This window comes from Ursus americanus, chromosome X (assembly GCF_024610735.1).
Source record: "Ursus americanus isolate L20-20 chromosome X, mUrsAme1.1.p, whole genome shotgun sequence".
In the NCBI taxonomy this organism is placed as follows: domain Eukaryota; kingdom Metazoa; phylum Chordata; class Mammalia; order Carnivora; family Ursidae; genus Ursus; species Ursus americanus.
The window spans coordinates 111,974,255-111,990,795 of record NC_142164.1 but is presented as its reverse complement, the minus strand read 5'-3'; the positions used below and the strand labels follow the sequence as shown (position 1 = coordinate 111,990,795).

The 16,541-nt window shown below is 40.2% G+C and overlaps 1 long non-coding RNA gene across 1 annotated transcript; it reads right to left on the bottom strand.

Moving 5' to 3' along the window:
• Positions 1-470: 470 nt before the first annotated feature.
• LOC148107009 (uncharacterized) lies at positions 471-16,448 on the bottom strand. The gene is made up of 3 exons (XR_015723365.1): positions 16,197-16,448; positions 14,998-15,096; positions 471-590 (listed from the first exon to the last, which is right to left on the bottom strand). It is a non-coding gene; the product is annotated as an uncharacterized LOC148107009 (long non-coding RNA).
• Between the last annotated feature and the right edge of the window lie 93 nt (positions 16,449-16,541).

Sequence of the window (16,541 nt, the reverse complement as noted above, 5' to 3'; positions counted from 1 at the left end):
GATATTTCTCCAGAATGGATAAACAAATCAGCTTCACTCTTTAAATAGGTCACCTATGTTCCCAAATCACCTTTCAGCTCTGCAATCAAGTTTACTGATGGTTGAACACTTCCCACTCCCTACTGAGGATCCCTGGCTGGCCAGTCTGTTTCTGAAAGATATTTATGAAGACCTTCATCATCTACTGCTTCCAGATCCTTTCCCAGAATACTGGGGGGGGGGGCAGGTAAGTTAAGAACCCTTTGCTAATCCTGCATAGCATCTCTTTTATGGATGGTTGCTAGGTGTGTTTGGTTAAATGAGACAAGCAGACAGTGTTCTGAACTCACAGAGATTCAGATGAAGAAAGGGACTGATTCATTCTCTGTGCCATCACACCTCAAATTTGAGGACCTTTAGATCAGGTGCATCGTTTGTATGTTAAGGGATATGAAGGGAAGGCAAATATACTGAGTCTGTTAAGTACTCACATACAAGAAGGCAGAGAGCAGAGCTCCAGCTGAAGTGAACCAGGGGATCACAAAGGATGCCCAGGACCCAGAACAAACTCCTTTGGACCATGGAGAGAGGCAGAGAGCATCAGGTGTGTCCTAGAGTCAGAAAAAAAGAAATTCTAATAGATGAAAGGACCACAAAAGAAATTTTAAAAAGGCTGTAGGGAAATTGGCATGGAGACTGGTGGAGAGAATTACTCCTCCCTGCCTGACCCTTTTCTTGCCAAGAGATTTCAAAGTATAAACTGGAAGATTTTTTTTTCCTCCCCATAGGAGCACACATTTAATTTCATTATAAAATCAAGGGAAAGGAAAGGTCCACCTTACATATGGAGGGCAAAGTACTTCTGTGTAAAGGACAATCAGGGCCTGGTTTCAAAAGAAAAACAACAGAAGAGCTCCTCTAGAGTTATTCAGTAGGTATAAAATTTCAGCTGTGCAAGATGAATAAGTTCTAGAGATCTATTGTGACATGGTGCCTATAGTCAACATGGTATTGTGCACTTAAAAATTTCTTAAGACAGATCTCATGTTAAGGGTTCTTACTACCCACATACAAAAGACAACAAGGAAACTTTCAGAGGTGATGAGTATGTCCATTAGCTTGATTGTGGTGATAGTATCATAGGTATACGCATATGGCCAAACTTATCAAATTGCATACAGTAAAAATGTATATCTGTTTTGTATATCGATTGTACCTCAGTAAAGCTCTCAAGGAAAAAAAAAGGAAACCAAGTCATCCTCTGATGAATCAAGTTTTTACAAATTAAGTTTCCATTACTGCAGCGGTTCTTAGTTTTTTTGGAAAGGTAGTGAGGGTAAAGATCCTTTTAGGAATCTGATGAAGCTAGTGAACCTTCTCCACAGATAAAAGCACATACATTCATACACATGAATTGTTGCACGTAATCCCAGGGATCCTGCATCCCAGCTATGGCCTATCCATGGGGCTCATTAAAGAACACCAGCATTGTTGATTGCTCTCAGTGTTGTTCCGGGTTTCCTCCTTTCCCCAATAGGTATATAAGGTGCTGCCCTTGTGCTGTGAGCATCTCCGTGTCTTGTCATCATCGATATACCCAATTCATCTTTCATTCAACAGCTGTCCACTCCCACTTCAGAATGAGAAACCAGCCTGCTTGGACTTCATTTCTGTACACAGGGTACTATGAAGGCATATGATTTTCCTTTTTCCATGATCAATGTAGGTATGTGTTGATATCATGAAAGAAAACTGTTTCAGAATCTAAAAGGAAAGGGAAAACTTTCCAAATTGAAGAAAATATGGACGAGAGATTCCAATTTCTCCCCTTTACATTTGATGGTGTGATAAGAAGTAGAGAGTAGGGGGAATTTGTTACTGGAGCTTGTCTGGCTGTTTTCTGCCACTCTGTTATAAAGGAACACTTTCTAAGAATGGTTTGCACAAGATCCAGACTGATAATGAAAAGCAGAAATAATTACATCTTCTCAATATGTATGTTTTTCTTAATAAAAATGGCCCAAAGCAATCCTTAGACCTAAGAGGCTGTGTGTGTACAATGACTACTGTAATTACAACAGTCAATTGGGAATTTTTGTGATACTGTACGATCCACTATGCATTAACTGGGTATGATCTTATCATTAAACCATCCAATTTCCCAACCCACCAGGCTCTTCTCAAGTCACTTCAGTCTCTCATGTATGGCCAGACAATCAAATCCAACCGCTCTACAAGGCTGAGACGTACTGGTGGTTGCCCTGCAGCCTATACAGCTTAATGTGGCTTGAGATACGTTGCACCTCAGGCTGCCATGTGTAATGGTGCAGCTTGTGCCCTCCACAGATCACTGGGCTTTGGGGCTTGAGTAAGGACTGAACTCCGATCAGAGCTTACTGAGTGTCTAATTAGCCTTCAGTACATACCCACATAGCTCAAACCTTAGTGGCTAAAACAATAACCTTTTTTTTTTTTCCTGCTCATGGTTATTATAGGTTGGGTATCTGGATTGGGCTCAGTTGGGTGGTTCTTCTAAGTTTGACTGAGCTTGGCTAGCTGGCTTTTTCATCTATAGTCAGCTTATGGGTGGGCTGGAGCTAGCTGGTTTAGGATGGCCTCAGCTGGCATGGCTGGGATGACTGAGACCCCTCCCCTAACAGACTCCCATCATCCATCTGGCTACCCTGGGCTTGTTTGCATGGTAAGAAAGGTTACTGAGAGCAGCAGGAGGACAAATCCCAAAGTATAAGGCCTTTTTTGACTCTCTGCTTGCATCATGTTTGCTGATATCCCATTGACCAAATTAAGTCTTAGCGACAGTCCAGAAGTAGTGCAGGCGTATGGTACCAAAGACTATGGATGAGAGAGAATAACCTGTGGCCCTCGTTAGAATCTACACCACAGAGCTATGGCACTGGCCTGAGCCTACATTAGTGTGGAGGAAGAGGCAACTATTTCTAGATGTGTCTTTAGGTGTGTCTTTTCCTAATTCATTTGCCCAGAGTGGGTGCCTCTTTTTACAACTCACAAAGGTATGAGATGGGCTAGCTGAGGCTCTAGATTGGCCCAATATATGTTCTATCTTACTAACAAGATGGACATGGCAAATAATATCCCCAGGGATATTTTACCTTTTTTTTTTTTGTAGACTCTCCAAACCAGGCAGGCCCAACAATAAAGACCATCTCTTAAAAATTTTAAAATATTTTTAAGGGAAGGATCCATGTCCAATTCAACCTTGTAAACTCCACAGTCTTCAGCTTAGCATTAATTTGGGCTCAATAATATTTAATCTGAATTGTCACATTTTTATCATTAATATCAGTTACAATCTGTACCCCAGACACATGGTATTCAAAGTGGATCTGCAGACCACCTGAATCAGAATCACTTGGAGCCCTTGTTAAAATGCAGATTCCTGGGTCTGACCTCAGGTCTAATGTACCCAAATCTCTGCTTGCGGCTGGGAGATTTATCTTTAACTCACCTGGGTACTGCTTATGTACATTAAAATTTAAGAATCGCTGCCTTAGAGAAGTGGATTTTGCAATGGTCTGATCTCTATACAAGGTAATAAATAATTTTTACATTCTAATCACACACACACACACACACACACACATATCCATACATATACACAGAGACAGATGACTGAAAAAAAGATTTTAAGGTGAAAACACCCTAAGTACAATAGATCTTTTCTAATCTACTTACGTTTCCTAAATGCTGATCAGGGACTCAGATATATTTCATGACCCAATAATGTATGATGACCTGGCTTTTGAAAAACACAGCTCTAGGGAAGATGCTCATAGGGCATTTATTTGAACATTTTTTTCTTCTCCCATATATGTGGTAAGTATATAACGCTTCTTTTTTCTATGTTTATAAAGGCCTTTTAATATCCATTCCCCTATGCCAGTGGTTCTCAAATTTTGGCATGCATCAGAATCACCTGGAATATTGTTCACAACTTTCTGAGTCCCACCCCAAGAGTTTCTGATTCAGCAAGACTGGGGAGAGGCCAAAAATGTGCATTTCTAACAAGTTTCCAGACTGATCCTTCTCCTTGAGGGACCACTACCCTATATATTCCAATCTCTTTTATTTGCTCCACAAACCATAAGGCATCCCCAAGTTTCTGGACTGATTTTTTATTACCATTTTCTAACCACAGACGCACCATTTCTTGATTTTTTTTAAAATTACTGCTTTCCAGCTACATTTGCTTTAGCTGGTTTCTACTCACTCAGACTTAGCTTGCATTGTGTAATGAACATATTGGATTCAGCTGGCATTTCCCTAAAGCCTGCCAAATGCACTCCAACCATTGTCTTACTGGCACGTTTCCTACTCTGGTTCTAAAACTGTTCTTTTCGTTTCCCTGTTTCTTCAGAAAGCACTAAGGTGGCTCAAGTCCCAGTCTAGTGGTGCTGTTTGTTCTGTAAAGTTAGATACTGTTGTCTCAGAGATGGCAGATCAGCCCCTCAAGGATGTCATTCTGATGCTATTAATCATTTCTTCCTCCAAGGGCCTGCTAGATCTCAGCCTGAGTCTACTGGCCTGTGTTTATTATTGTGCCTCATGTTATTGGAAACTCTCTACCCTAAGCAGAGAGTGAAACATTTTGGGAAATTTCATATATTTGGCAGGATTGGACAAAATAGCAAGTTATTAGGGTGCCTTCTCTTCTCCCAATGCATAAATGTGGTTTTTGTTCTAGCCATTCTATCCAGTTGTTTTGGCTGTGAAAAAAGAGGAAGAGGGACATAGATAAGTCTAGATCTCCCCCCAAATCCTGTATTACCCATGGTAAGAATGGACCAGCTTTGAATGTTTTAATACAGGGGATAGAGGACTCATTCCTGTCTGAGAACCCTGCATTCTGGCCCCACCATAGGCCACTGTCCTCTCTTGGTCATGATAAGCTGATTAACACCTATGTCATGAATGGTCCAAGGGAAAGATATTTGGAAATCTGATGTCATCATGTGATTTCTCTCCCTCACTTGTCACCCAGATAGTCCTCAGGACCAGAATGGTGCTATGGTACTCATGGCAGTTGACCCTAACATTTCCCTGTAAAATTTCCAAGGTAAAAATTCTCTCTCCTATATCCTATGATCTGCCTATCTGGGGAGTGGGATGGGATCTCTGCAGGACTTTGAGCAGATTTTAAGTTCTTTTCTGAGAAAAATCTGGACTCTGCCCAGGTCCATCTGAGGCCCATTTCCATTAAAGGTAGGATGACTTTTTATCTAAGTCAAAATACAAATCATGTTCTTTAATTTTCAAAAAGATGTTTAAACTGGGGCACCTGGGTGACTCAGTCGGTTGAGTGGCCGGCTATTGATTTCAGCTCAGGTAGTGATCTCAGGGTTGTGAGATCAAGGCCCAAGTCAGATTCTGTGCTCATTGTGGAGTCTGCTTGAGATTCTCTCTCTCCCTCTCCCTCTGCCCCTCCCCACTCATTCTCTCTCTCTCTCAAAAAATTAAAAAAATAAAAATAAATAAAAATAAAAAAAGATGCCTCAACTTCCCACATAGTCATCTGAAAGCAAAAGCATTGGAAAAGCTTATTTTTGAACTGATATGTAACTTTAGCCAAAATCATGGTTGGGAAGGGTTATACTTGCAAGAGATGTTCTAGATTACCCACCAATAATAGGATCTCTTACTTCTAGCTTTGTGTTAAGTGCTAGATCCCCTAATAGCAATGCATTCAATAATACCTTGGCTGCAGTAGAATCTTCTTCAGGACCTCACTCCTCTCCCACCCAAAAGGTAAGAGCAGTCCCTCTGGCAACCATTTTCTGTGATATGGCCTTGGTTTCCTATACACACTTGAATGGTCCAGACTTATATGTGTGATCTAGACTGTATGAAATAGAGAACCTTCCCTGAAATTTTGGAATTAGGATTGAAGTTCCAGTTTCCATCAGGACTGCCTATTTAAAAGAAGGCAATATAATTCCATGAGTGGCAGTGCAATCCTGTTTTTCACCATGTGGACTGGAGAGCAGAGAAGCTCAGGAGGAGAGAGATACAGAAATTTCAAGAAGAAGAGAAAGAAATGAAGATGATACAGAGATGAGAAAAGGAAAGTGTACAGTTGGTGTTCCAAGCCCCTCATTTTAATGCATTCTAAAGGCCTTTGGGATCCATGTTATTATATCTTAATAAGTGGTGGCTTTTTTGCTTATACAAGTTTGGGTCCACTTAAGTCCATTTCTGTTATATGCAGTCAAAGGAGTTGTAAATAGGACTAATGCATTCTCTGAACTACTATCTAATGTTATCTCTCAGCTTAAATCAGAATCCTTATAGAAAAGACATCTGCATTCTCTACAGAGACATGGTTGAAGCAGCCCCCTTTGTATTACTAGCTGGGTGAAAAACAGACTCACATCTTTGTGTGAGTGTATTTCTGAATGCATATAATGTTACATTTTCTCCAGGAAAATGTTTAACTTCTCGTAAGTCATCTGACAAATGCTTATTGAGCACCTACTATGTGTCCAACATTATGATGAGACCTGGTTTTTTAAAAAAATGGTAATTTTTTTCTCTTAGGTGGTGACATTTTTGTAATCTATAATGTTTCCCTAATTATCTCGACTTCCAGGAAGCTCCCAGCTAAATTTACATGCTAGTTATGGTGACTATTTCATTTCACTATTTTATTACTGTTATGCTTTATAGTCTCACTTTCTTTATATGATTCCTAACCATGATTTAAATTCCTTTTTATTGGGGTGCGCATCCAACTCTTGGTTTCAACTCAGGTCATGATCTCATGGGTCATGAGACTGAACCCTGCATTGGGCTCCATGCTCAATGGGGAGTCTGCTTGGGATTCTCTCTCCCTTCTCCCCTCCCTCTTGCACACTGTCTCAAATAAATAAATAAATCTTTAAAAAAATTCCTTTTTACTAGCCTAGGTTCACATGTCTATACATTTTTATTTTAAGTTGACTCCAAGACTTTTGTGAGAAGTTGGGGCACAGATTATTTGGAAATCATACTAATGAAATTTGGTTCTGTTTGGGTTGTGGAGAGGTTGTTAACTTCAGAGTAGAGTCATGAGATGGCTATGTTTCTTGCCACATAGATGAGGGAGGAGAGACCACCCGTCAAGACAGAATAAGAGAGAGAGAAAGAGAACAAGAGTGAGAGAAGATACAAGTAGGCATGCAGGAAAACAAAGAGGCAAAGTGGAGAATGTTGCACTAAAGTGGGCTTTCAATATTCATGGTTATTTTTCATTTCTCCTCCAGAGATGTATCAGGTGCTTAGAAGGAAGTGTGCTAAGCGCTGAATGTCAGACACAGAGCTCCCTCTTAGTGTTTACACCGTCACTGAGGGATCATCATTTAAAACCCTCTTGAACTGAACCAGGTTTAATATTGCTGATCCAGGATGTCTTTTCTTTTTTTTCCAGACTGGTTTTCAATGGGTCTTTGGGCTTTATTTCTGATCTATGTTGTGGGATTCCACTTTTCACCCGCGGGTCTAATTAAAGCCCTGGTGGCCTCTCCTGGTCTTCACTAAGCCCTAGGTATTTACCGTACACCCCAAAGCCAGGGATAAGTCAGTATCCGACCTGCACCCGATGGTTTATCGCACTGAGGTCAAAGACGAGTCATGAGACGGAGATAAGCACTTGATATTGGCAGCTGGCTCTGCATGCAAGCTTGCAATTTAGAGTGAAAACCCAGCTGCCCATCCCCTTGAGCTCTTCCACATTTTAACAATGGCTGTGTACTGGCCGGGGAAGGGAGGCCTGTGCAGAAAGGAAGAATGGAAGAGAGAAAATCACCCAATCTACATTACGAAAATTAGAGCTTTGTTACTTCTCTTCACTACATATCCTAATATGTTGATCTGGAGAGATTTCCTTCACTGTGTGACTGTAAATGAATTCCATGAGATCCACAAAATAGCCTGAAGAGTGATTACAATGTACAGCAAAACAACATCACACATACACATATACACATACACGTTCTCTTAGTGGTGAAATTTTCTTCCAAGTCAATGAAATTTGGTCCTATTTAGAAGTCATATTTTAGCCCACTCTCACATCTAAGGATGCAACATAAATATTTCTTTGGAAAGCTGAAAGGAAAGACAATCAACTAAATGTTTCTATTTTATAGAACTGAATACAATTAGAATGCTTATATATACACACAATAGCAAGCAGGACTAACCATTTGGTTTAATTACACATTCTAGATTTTTTTTAAAAATGTGCTTTAACTCCCAATTGGCATTCTGAAATCTGAAAGTAAACTTCCTGTGATGGTGAATGGAAGGCATTCCAGAATTTGAAGAAGCCTTTCTTGAGGTCTCATCAGTGATCACAAAGAATGCGTTTGCTCAGTGAACACAATTCTACATTAATTTAGATGAAGACTGTCCAAGGAATGATTTACTGAAATTCAGTGTGCCTGGGTACAGTGGGCTTTGTGTTGGAAGTAGATGTACGTATAGTATGTATAATGAATTAGGTGAGATATTCTATTTACAGGCAACATCATTGCACTTTCTTTTGTCTTTGGGAATGCTCTAATCCATTCACAAGAATGTTCAGAATCACGTTCTGCAAATTCTAATGCTTGAGCAGTGCAGGGTGGGGGCGCAGAGTGAGGGGTAGAGGGACTTTCATCTAAGCAAAAATCTTCTCACTGAATTTTGTTCATATCAACCCTGGTTATACGGCAATTGGTAAAGGTTTTCTTTCAAATGTTCTCATCATGTCTCAGAGAGATGGCAAAGACGAGGCATGTAAAAGCCAGTAAGGGACCACAGAAGAGCTCATTGATAAATGGATGTTTCTAATTATAAAGATGATATTCATAAGTCTAAAAAGCAGAACATCTCAGCCAAGCATTCTAAAATTTGAAGTTCTAAAATTGAGCATGCCAACAGCAGAAAGGGGTTTTATGATCATCTCTATCACCACCACCATCATCACTATCATCGTCCCCATGCAGTCTTTTTATGTGCCAGGCATCAAGTTCAGCATTTTACTCTAATAGGTAATTTAATCCTCACACATACCCTCTAAGGGAGATATTATTATTATTCCTCTTTTATAGGCAAACAAACGAAGTCTTAGAGCAGCTAGCTAGATACCACTAAAGTCCAAATTCTGCCATTCTCCAGCTATCTGCCACGATAGAGACAGCAACCCTAAGTGTTCTTGATCTAGGTATTCTTTTTAAGAGAACACATTTCAAGTCTGAAGCGTGCAATCCACATTTGCTAGACGGAAGGGCAACCCTCTTCCAACGTGGAGTATGAAAGAGCTATCTGAATGTGATTTAAAGATCCTTTTACTGTTCCCTGCCTAGTGAAGAAGCAGCTATTTTTATCTTATCATGACTCCTGCTTTCCAAATTTGTAAAGTGGTGCAGAGACACACCAGGACACAAAATAAAAAGCTCTCTCTTTTCACCCGCCCTTTGTTAACTACAGTAAATGGTAGAGCCGATTTTCCCAGCGAGACATCAGAATGGCAGAACAACACGGAGGTTGTGACATGGATTCTGCAGCAGGACTGCCTGGATTCTTCCAGATCCTGGCTGTACCACTTGCTACCTGTGTGACTCAAGGCAGTCACTTAATGTGACTATACCTCAATTTAATTGTCTGTAGGATGGTGATAAAAAAAATATATCCTACTTCACAGGGTGGTGGTGAAGATTAAATGAGATGGTACATGTAACACACTTAGAACTATGTGATAAATGTTAACTTGTATTATCTGACTATGATGATCCCCACTTACTCACTACTAAACTGTCCCCTGGAGGTCATTGCTGGGCTTTTGCTGGCTCTAAAATGATTGGCTTCTAACTCTGTCTTCCCATGATAGTAAACTCCTTAATGGTGGAGGCCGTTTATTATCTCTTTATACTTCCTGGTGCCTGGCACAATTACCTTTCTATGGGTAAGAACTCCATACTGTATCACTGCATTAAAAAAGTGTGGGTGACAGAAAAGACCTTTTATTTTGTACCTTGGTCTATCTTTACACGAGTTTTACAAATTTCAAAAGCTGGAGTCATGACAATATAAAACTAGCTGCTGTACTCGACTGATGAAGCAGATGGAAAAGGATCTTCAAATCACATTAAAGCATCTCTTACATACTTTGCATTACCTGAAGGGAGGGTGTTGCTTTAAGCCAGTTAATGTCTGCTGCTGGTTAGTGCCTTGTATTTTTTCATCTTTTCTTTTCTCCTTCTCCTTCTTCTTTGAGAAGGAGAGGGAAAGAGGGAGGGTGGAGTAGAGGGAGAGAATCTTAAGCAGGCTCCACACCCAGCGCAGAGACGATGCAGGGCTTGATCTCATGACCCCGAGATCATGACCTGAGCTGAAATCAAGAGTTGGATGCTTAACCCACCGAGCCACCCAGGTGCCCTGTATTTTCTTGTTTATCTTAAAAAGAACACCAAGTCAAGAACACTTAATGTTATTGACCTTTCACTGGCAATGAATCCAACTGGATGGAGAGCAGAATTTGGGCATAACTGTGTGAGTCCTCAGGGATATGACTGAAGTTAGGTAAGAAGGTAGTGTGGCACAGAGGGGTGCTGTTCTTGGCCAAATCTTTTGATTAAATATCTATTATAAACCCAAGAAAGGACAAAGTATAACTTCTGTAGCAACCACACAGATTAATTTGGTGTTGGTAATGTTAACCTGAAAAACAAGTGCCTGGTACTAGCTTTGCAGACTGAGATGTGTGGGGAGAGAGTGTCATGTTGGTGATGGGGTCTGTCGTCTCTGAAAGTCACATGATCAATAAGGTCATATCAAGCCATCCATCTAGAGGGGTTGATGGAAATAAAACAGCATTTGGAAAGTATTCCACTGGTCAGCAGCAGCAGAAAATAATTGTCATCTCGGTAAATACCTAAGCTTTCTTCCAAGGGGCTCGAAGGTTTTATTTATTTATTTATTTATTTATTTATTTTTAAAGGTTTTATTTATTTATTTGACAGAGAGAGTGAGAGAGCATAAGCAGGGGAAACAGCAGAGGGAGAGGGAGAAGCAGGCTCCCCGCCGAGCAGGGAGCCTGACACGGGGCTCGATCCTAGGACCCTGGGATCACAACCTGAGCCGAAGGCGTTCGAACGCCCAACCATCTGAGCCACCCAGGTGCCCCACGAAGGTTCTATTTATACCCAGATAATGTAGAAATCTCAAAGCTTTCTGCTGTAAACATTCACCCCTAGGCTCATGCTAAAATAGCACTTGGTCTTAAAGAAAAAAACTGTGCTCTTGGAAGCCACATGGTTAGAGCTACTCTTGTTTAACACTCATTATTTGCCAAGAGGGACATCACTGTTGGTGCGTATCAGTTACCTAAGAATCAAGCCTTATAGACGTCGCACAACGATAACTCTAACATTAAGGAACTACAGGATATTAAAGCTGAACTTGATATATACGCCATGAAGGAGAGAGAGGGACTATTTCTTAAAGACATATACATACCATGTTGCAAACCTGTACTGTGCACTAGGTATGTATGGGTAACTTACATATATGTCATATAGGTTTATATACATTACATCCGTGCTGTATACTACATAATCCATCCTTACAGCTCCTCAGTCAAAACTCTCAATGTGTCACTCTTGATACCTCTTCTCTTCTTTTGATGCCTCCCTTCTCCTGCACCTCACAATGGGTTCACCAGCAAATACGATCAACCTGATATCACAATATACCTGCAATCTGACTGCATGTCACTACCTCTGCTGCCACCACTCCAGTCCCATCTGCCATCTTCTCTCACCTGGACTGTTGCACTGGCTTTATAACTGGTATCCCTGCTTCCGCTCTTGCCTCACAAAAGCCTATTCTCAATTAAGTTCCAGAGTGATCCTCTGATGGCATAAGGTGGGTCATGGCACTCCTCAGCTGAAAACCTTCTAATGGCTTCCATCTCACTCCATGATCTGTCCCACCTAATACCTCTTCGGCTTCATCTCTTGCTCTTCTGCATGCTTCATTCTGTTTTGTGTTTTATGTAAATAGAAGCACAGATTAGTTATTTTTTGTGTGTCTGGCTCCTTTCTTTCAACATTACGGTACTTAAGAGATAGTGGTATTATCTCAGGGTTAGAGAAACAGACTAATAGCACAAAAGGGAAGGGCTGAAATTGTGCCCACGCATACGTGAAAGAGATGAAAAGATTCATGAAAAAAAATGAAAAGAGATGAAAGATACATGAAAAGAGAGGGCCTAGAATTGGCGTACATAAACAAGAGTTGGCATGGGAGATCAGTGAGTAAATAACCCATCTCTTCAATAACAAACACTGGAATGAATAGTTATCCCTATGGAAAGAAATGAACTTGTATCTCCATTTTCTATCATAAATAAAATCAATTGCAGGTGGATACAAGACTCAAAGGCAAACAGAAAACTTAAACTTGAAGAAGAAAATACAGGAGAAAAGCATTACAACTCTCAGTGGGGAGGATTTCTTTAAGAAGATGACAAATACCCAAGCAAAGGAAATACATGCTAAATTTAAGTACATTATAATTAAGAATTTCTATTCAATTAATAGACCATAAAAGGTAAAAGATGGCCACAAATAGGGAGAAGATATTTGCAGTACATATGACTGGCAAGGGATTAATATTCAGAATATAAAGAAAGCCCCACAAATCAATGAAAAAAAAAGAAAAAAAATGCAGGCATTTCAAAAGAAAATATATATGAATGAAAATATCCCTAATCCCATTAATAATCTGGAGATGCTAATTAAGGACACAATGAGATGGCATTTATGCCTACCAGATGAACAAAAATTGAAATGTCTGACAAAGATGATTATTGCCAGAATGTGGCAAACCAAACACTTCTTGAGCTATTAGTAGGTATATAAATTGGTTCCACCACTTTGGAAAAGAATGTGACATCACCTTGTAAAGAAAAATAAGCATATTCTTATCACCCAACAGTTTGGCTCCCAGGCCTGTACCCTAGACTCTTTCTTATCTGACCTTAGAAACATGTGAAAAATATTCTTAGAATGTTTGTAATAGCAAGAGAATAGAAACACCACTACTACCATTGACTGGAGGATGGATGAAAAAACTACAATATATTAATAAACTGGAGCAGGGCACAAAAGAATACCTAATCTGTGCTTCCATTTAAATAAAATGTGTCAGCATATTAAGAGGAGCAGTGAAAATAAAATACAGTTATATGCATCAATAATGGGTGACTGTTAAACACAATATTGAGGAAAAAAGCAAGTCACCAAAGCATGCACACAGCATAATTCTGTTCATAAAATGTCCCAAAACATGTGAAGTAAAATAAAATTTTGTTTAGAAATGCATAAAGATTCTGGTAAAAACATCCAACAAAGTAAAGGAATGATGAACGCAAAATTCAGGATAGTAGTTACCTCGGGTGGGGGGGGGTGGAGTGGGGTACAAAAGGGTTAGGCAGGGGCACCTGGGGAACTTCAGAGGTTTGGCTAATATTCTCTTTCTTAAGAAGGGTTGAAGGGTACACGGATTATTTGATTATTATTTAAACTATACTATATATTCTTTTATGCCTATGATATATTTAATAAAAATATAGCACCCGTGAGTTCTATTACTGTGTTTTCCAATATGGTAGTCCCCAGACATGCATGGTTATTTGAAATCAAATTATTTAAAGTTAAATAAGATTAAACATTCAATTTCTTAGTCATACTGCCACGGTTCAAATGCTCAGTAGCCATATGTGGCTGCTGGCTACCATATTGGACATTGCAGAACATTGGGCAGCACTGTTCTAGAACATTTTTACCTCCTCGGCATTAGATACTGTTTTTATCCACTTTTTATAAAATCAGGCAATTCAATGACTTTCTGCAAAAAAAGTCTCCATAATTCTGTCAATAACAGCAGTAGGAGATGAAACAAAGATTTACTTCCTATGGATTTTGTTGATCCTCTTGGTTAAAGAAAATTCCATTAACAAATTTGTCAGACTTCACATTTCAGTTCACTTAACTCATCAAATGCCAGCATGAGCCTGTTTACTATTCTGCTTCAGGAAGTCAAAGACAGTTTCCATGCAGCTTCTTGTACCAACAAGGTTGTGAGCAGAATTTCATCTGCCAAAAAAATTTCATTGTGTGAAGATTTCCAAAGCTACATATCCTCCAAGGTAGAATTCGTAAGTGGAAAAGGGCCTTCTAGAATGAGAAGGTACCATAGAGAAAAGAGAAGATCTCTGCTTTCCTCCCACCTATTTTCCAGGGCCTTCCCCAAAGCAGATGTTGCTAATCCGAGAGGCTCAGATTCTAGCACTGTAGTGCGTGTTTTACCCTGTGTGTTAGAGGGTCAAATCCATGGGTGTTATTCTGTTTCCCTTGCCTTCATGGAGCAGAATCTGGCCTTGGGTTCTGGTGTCCTTTTCTTATTTTCTGTCTCACACACACTTGGATGTTCTAAACCCTGGCGTCATATTCCTAATACAGTTTCTATAAGGGTGGTAAAAATTTGAAAGTGGGGTATGGAATTAGGGGACGGATAAGCTCTCCCTGTGCACTTGGGTCTAAGCTGTGGATTCTTATCCAGTTGCCTAGAAAGCTCTGCATTGCAGTTTTAGGCACAAGCTCACTGAAAGAAAAAAAAAAGGTGCCTTTCTTCCCTTGCCATTGTCCATTGTGGGCGCAGTGACTTTGGGGGCTTCAAAGAGAAGAGAGGGGCTGAACCAAAATCAGATTCAGGTCATGCTTTCTCCTTTGCTCAAAATTCCACTTAAAGCCCCGATATCACCCCCAGAGATCCTAGGTGAGGATTCGTGGTTCAGAGTTGAACGGGGAGTTAGAAAAAAGAAGCAGTCATAAGGCTGCTGTCAGCTGTAGTCCAGCTCTGCTGGGAGCCAACATCCCTCCTTAAATGGGTGTTTCCTTCACCTTATGGGTGGTTGTCATCCCATCAACATCAGAGGTTGTACAGTAGGAGGCAAGTTACCTTCTGTCCTCGCTCAGGGCACTCAGGACATGCCTGTCCATCCTGGCGATGTTACATCTCAAAGCCATGAATGTTTGCCTGGTCTGCAGTCCTGAATCCCTGAAGAGAAAAGGCATCTTTTAAAACACCATTTTAATAGTCAAAATGTACTTCTAAAAAAGACATTTCATCTGATTGCTCTGCTAACACTGATGGTGGACCCCAAAGTAATAAGTGCCCCTAAATTCATCACAGATATTCATAGCAGTAACACGAATTATCATAAAATAATTTCCCATTTACCAATCAAAGTAATCATAATTCCAGACTCAGCAAAGAGGTCTACTTCCTTCTCTTCTACTAATAAGTCTAAGTTTGGGTCCCCCCCCAATTATTCATTTTCTATTTATTCATTCATTTGTTTATTTGAGGGCATTCATTTTCTAAGTCACTGGTTTCAAATCTATGCATTGTGGGCACTCAGGAATTCTAGGTCCTTTGCAAAAGGACCGTTTAATCCCTCTGCTCACCAAATATAGGCTGCCTAATTAATAAAAATAGGTCTTCCTATATATGGGCCTTGGGCTTCTGATATATGGACTATTTTCAAATGTCTGCAGGTGTTGTGATTAATAAAATACAAAATCATTTAAAACTGTGTTTGAAACTATAGTTATTTTGCCCTTGTATAAACTATTTTCTCAACCAACTAGCGCTAGAAACGTGGGTAAAATTATACGACGACTTGGAGATTTTTCTGATGGTATAAAGAGGTCTTCAGACTCCTAGTGTTAGGAAACTCTGGTCTAAGTCACGCAGAGTTGGGTCCTCTCTCACCGTGAATTAATGTCTGCCAACAGATTTTCCAAATCCTTGAGCAACGAGACGCACTGCTAATCAGTAACTGTTGAATACTGCTGGAGCACAAGCTGGGACAGAGACCCGGGATGTTACCAAAGGGAAACGAACAAAACCGTCTCACAAACAAAGAAAAAGCCCTTTTGCTTATTCAAAGTGATTGTTCCCTTCCTCTTTTTGCAAAATCCTATAAAGCCACAATTTCTTTCCAAATGTAAGGAAATAATAGCACCTAGAGGGAACGTGGAGGAAAAGTCCAGGGTTCCCAGGCATCTAGCCATCCAGGTTCACCCAAGCATTCCCTTGTCCTGCTTTTGTCTTCCACGGTGTTCCTGGATGGAGGCAGTGCCCAGCACCCTCACCTTTCAAACAATCTCTGCTTCTTCTCAGGCTCCTCGTATGCCTGGGATTCTGCTGGAGGAAGATGAGTGGCCAGCTAGGATTCCTGCTAGGGCTGTGCGTGCAACGTGCCAAGTGTCTCTGCAGTTCGCTTAAATAGCCAACATTATCTCTTCTTCAAGTCAGCTGCAACTCAGTTGGGGGACAGCATGGGGCTGAAAACTGGAGATGCACCTGGGCTCCAGTCCCAAGGTCAACAGATTCAAGATGTGATGACGAATTCACTTTCATTGAATTTTTTTTTTTTACAAATTCACTGGAAAAACAGTTGAAAGTATTATATGATATGTATCTTTTGCTTAAAGTTC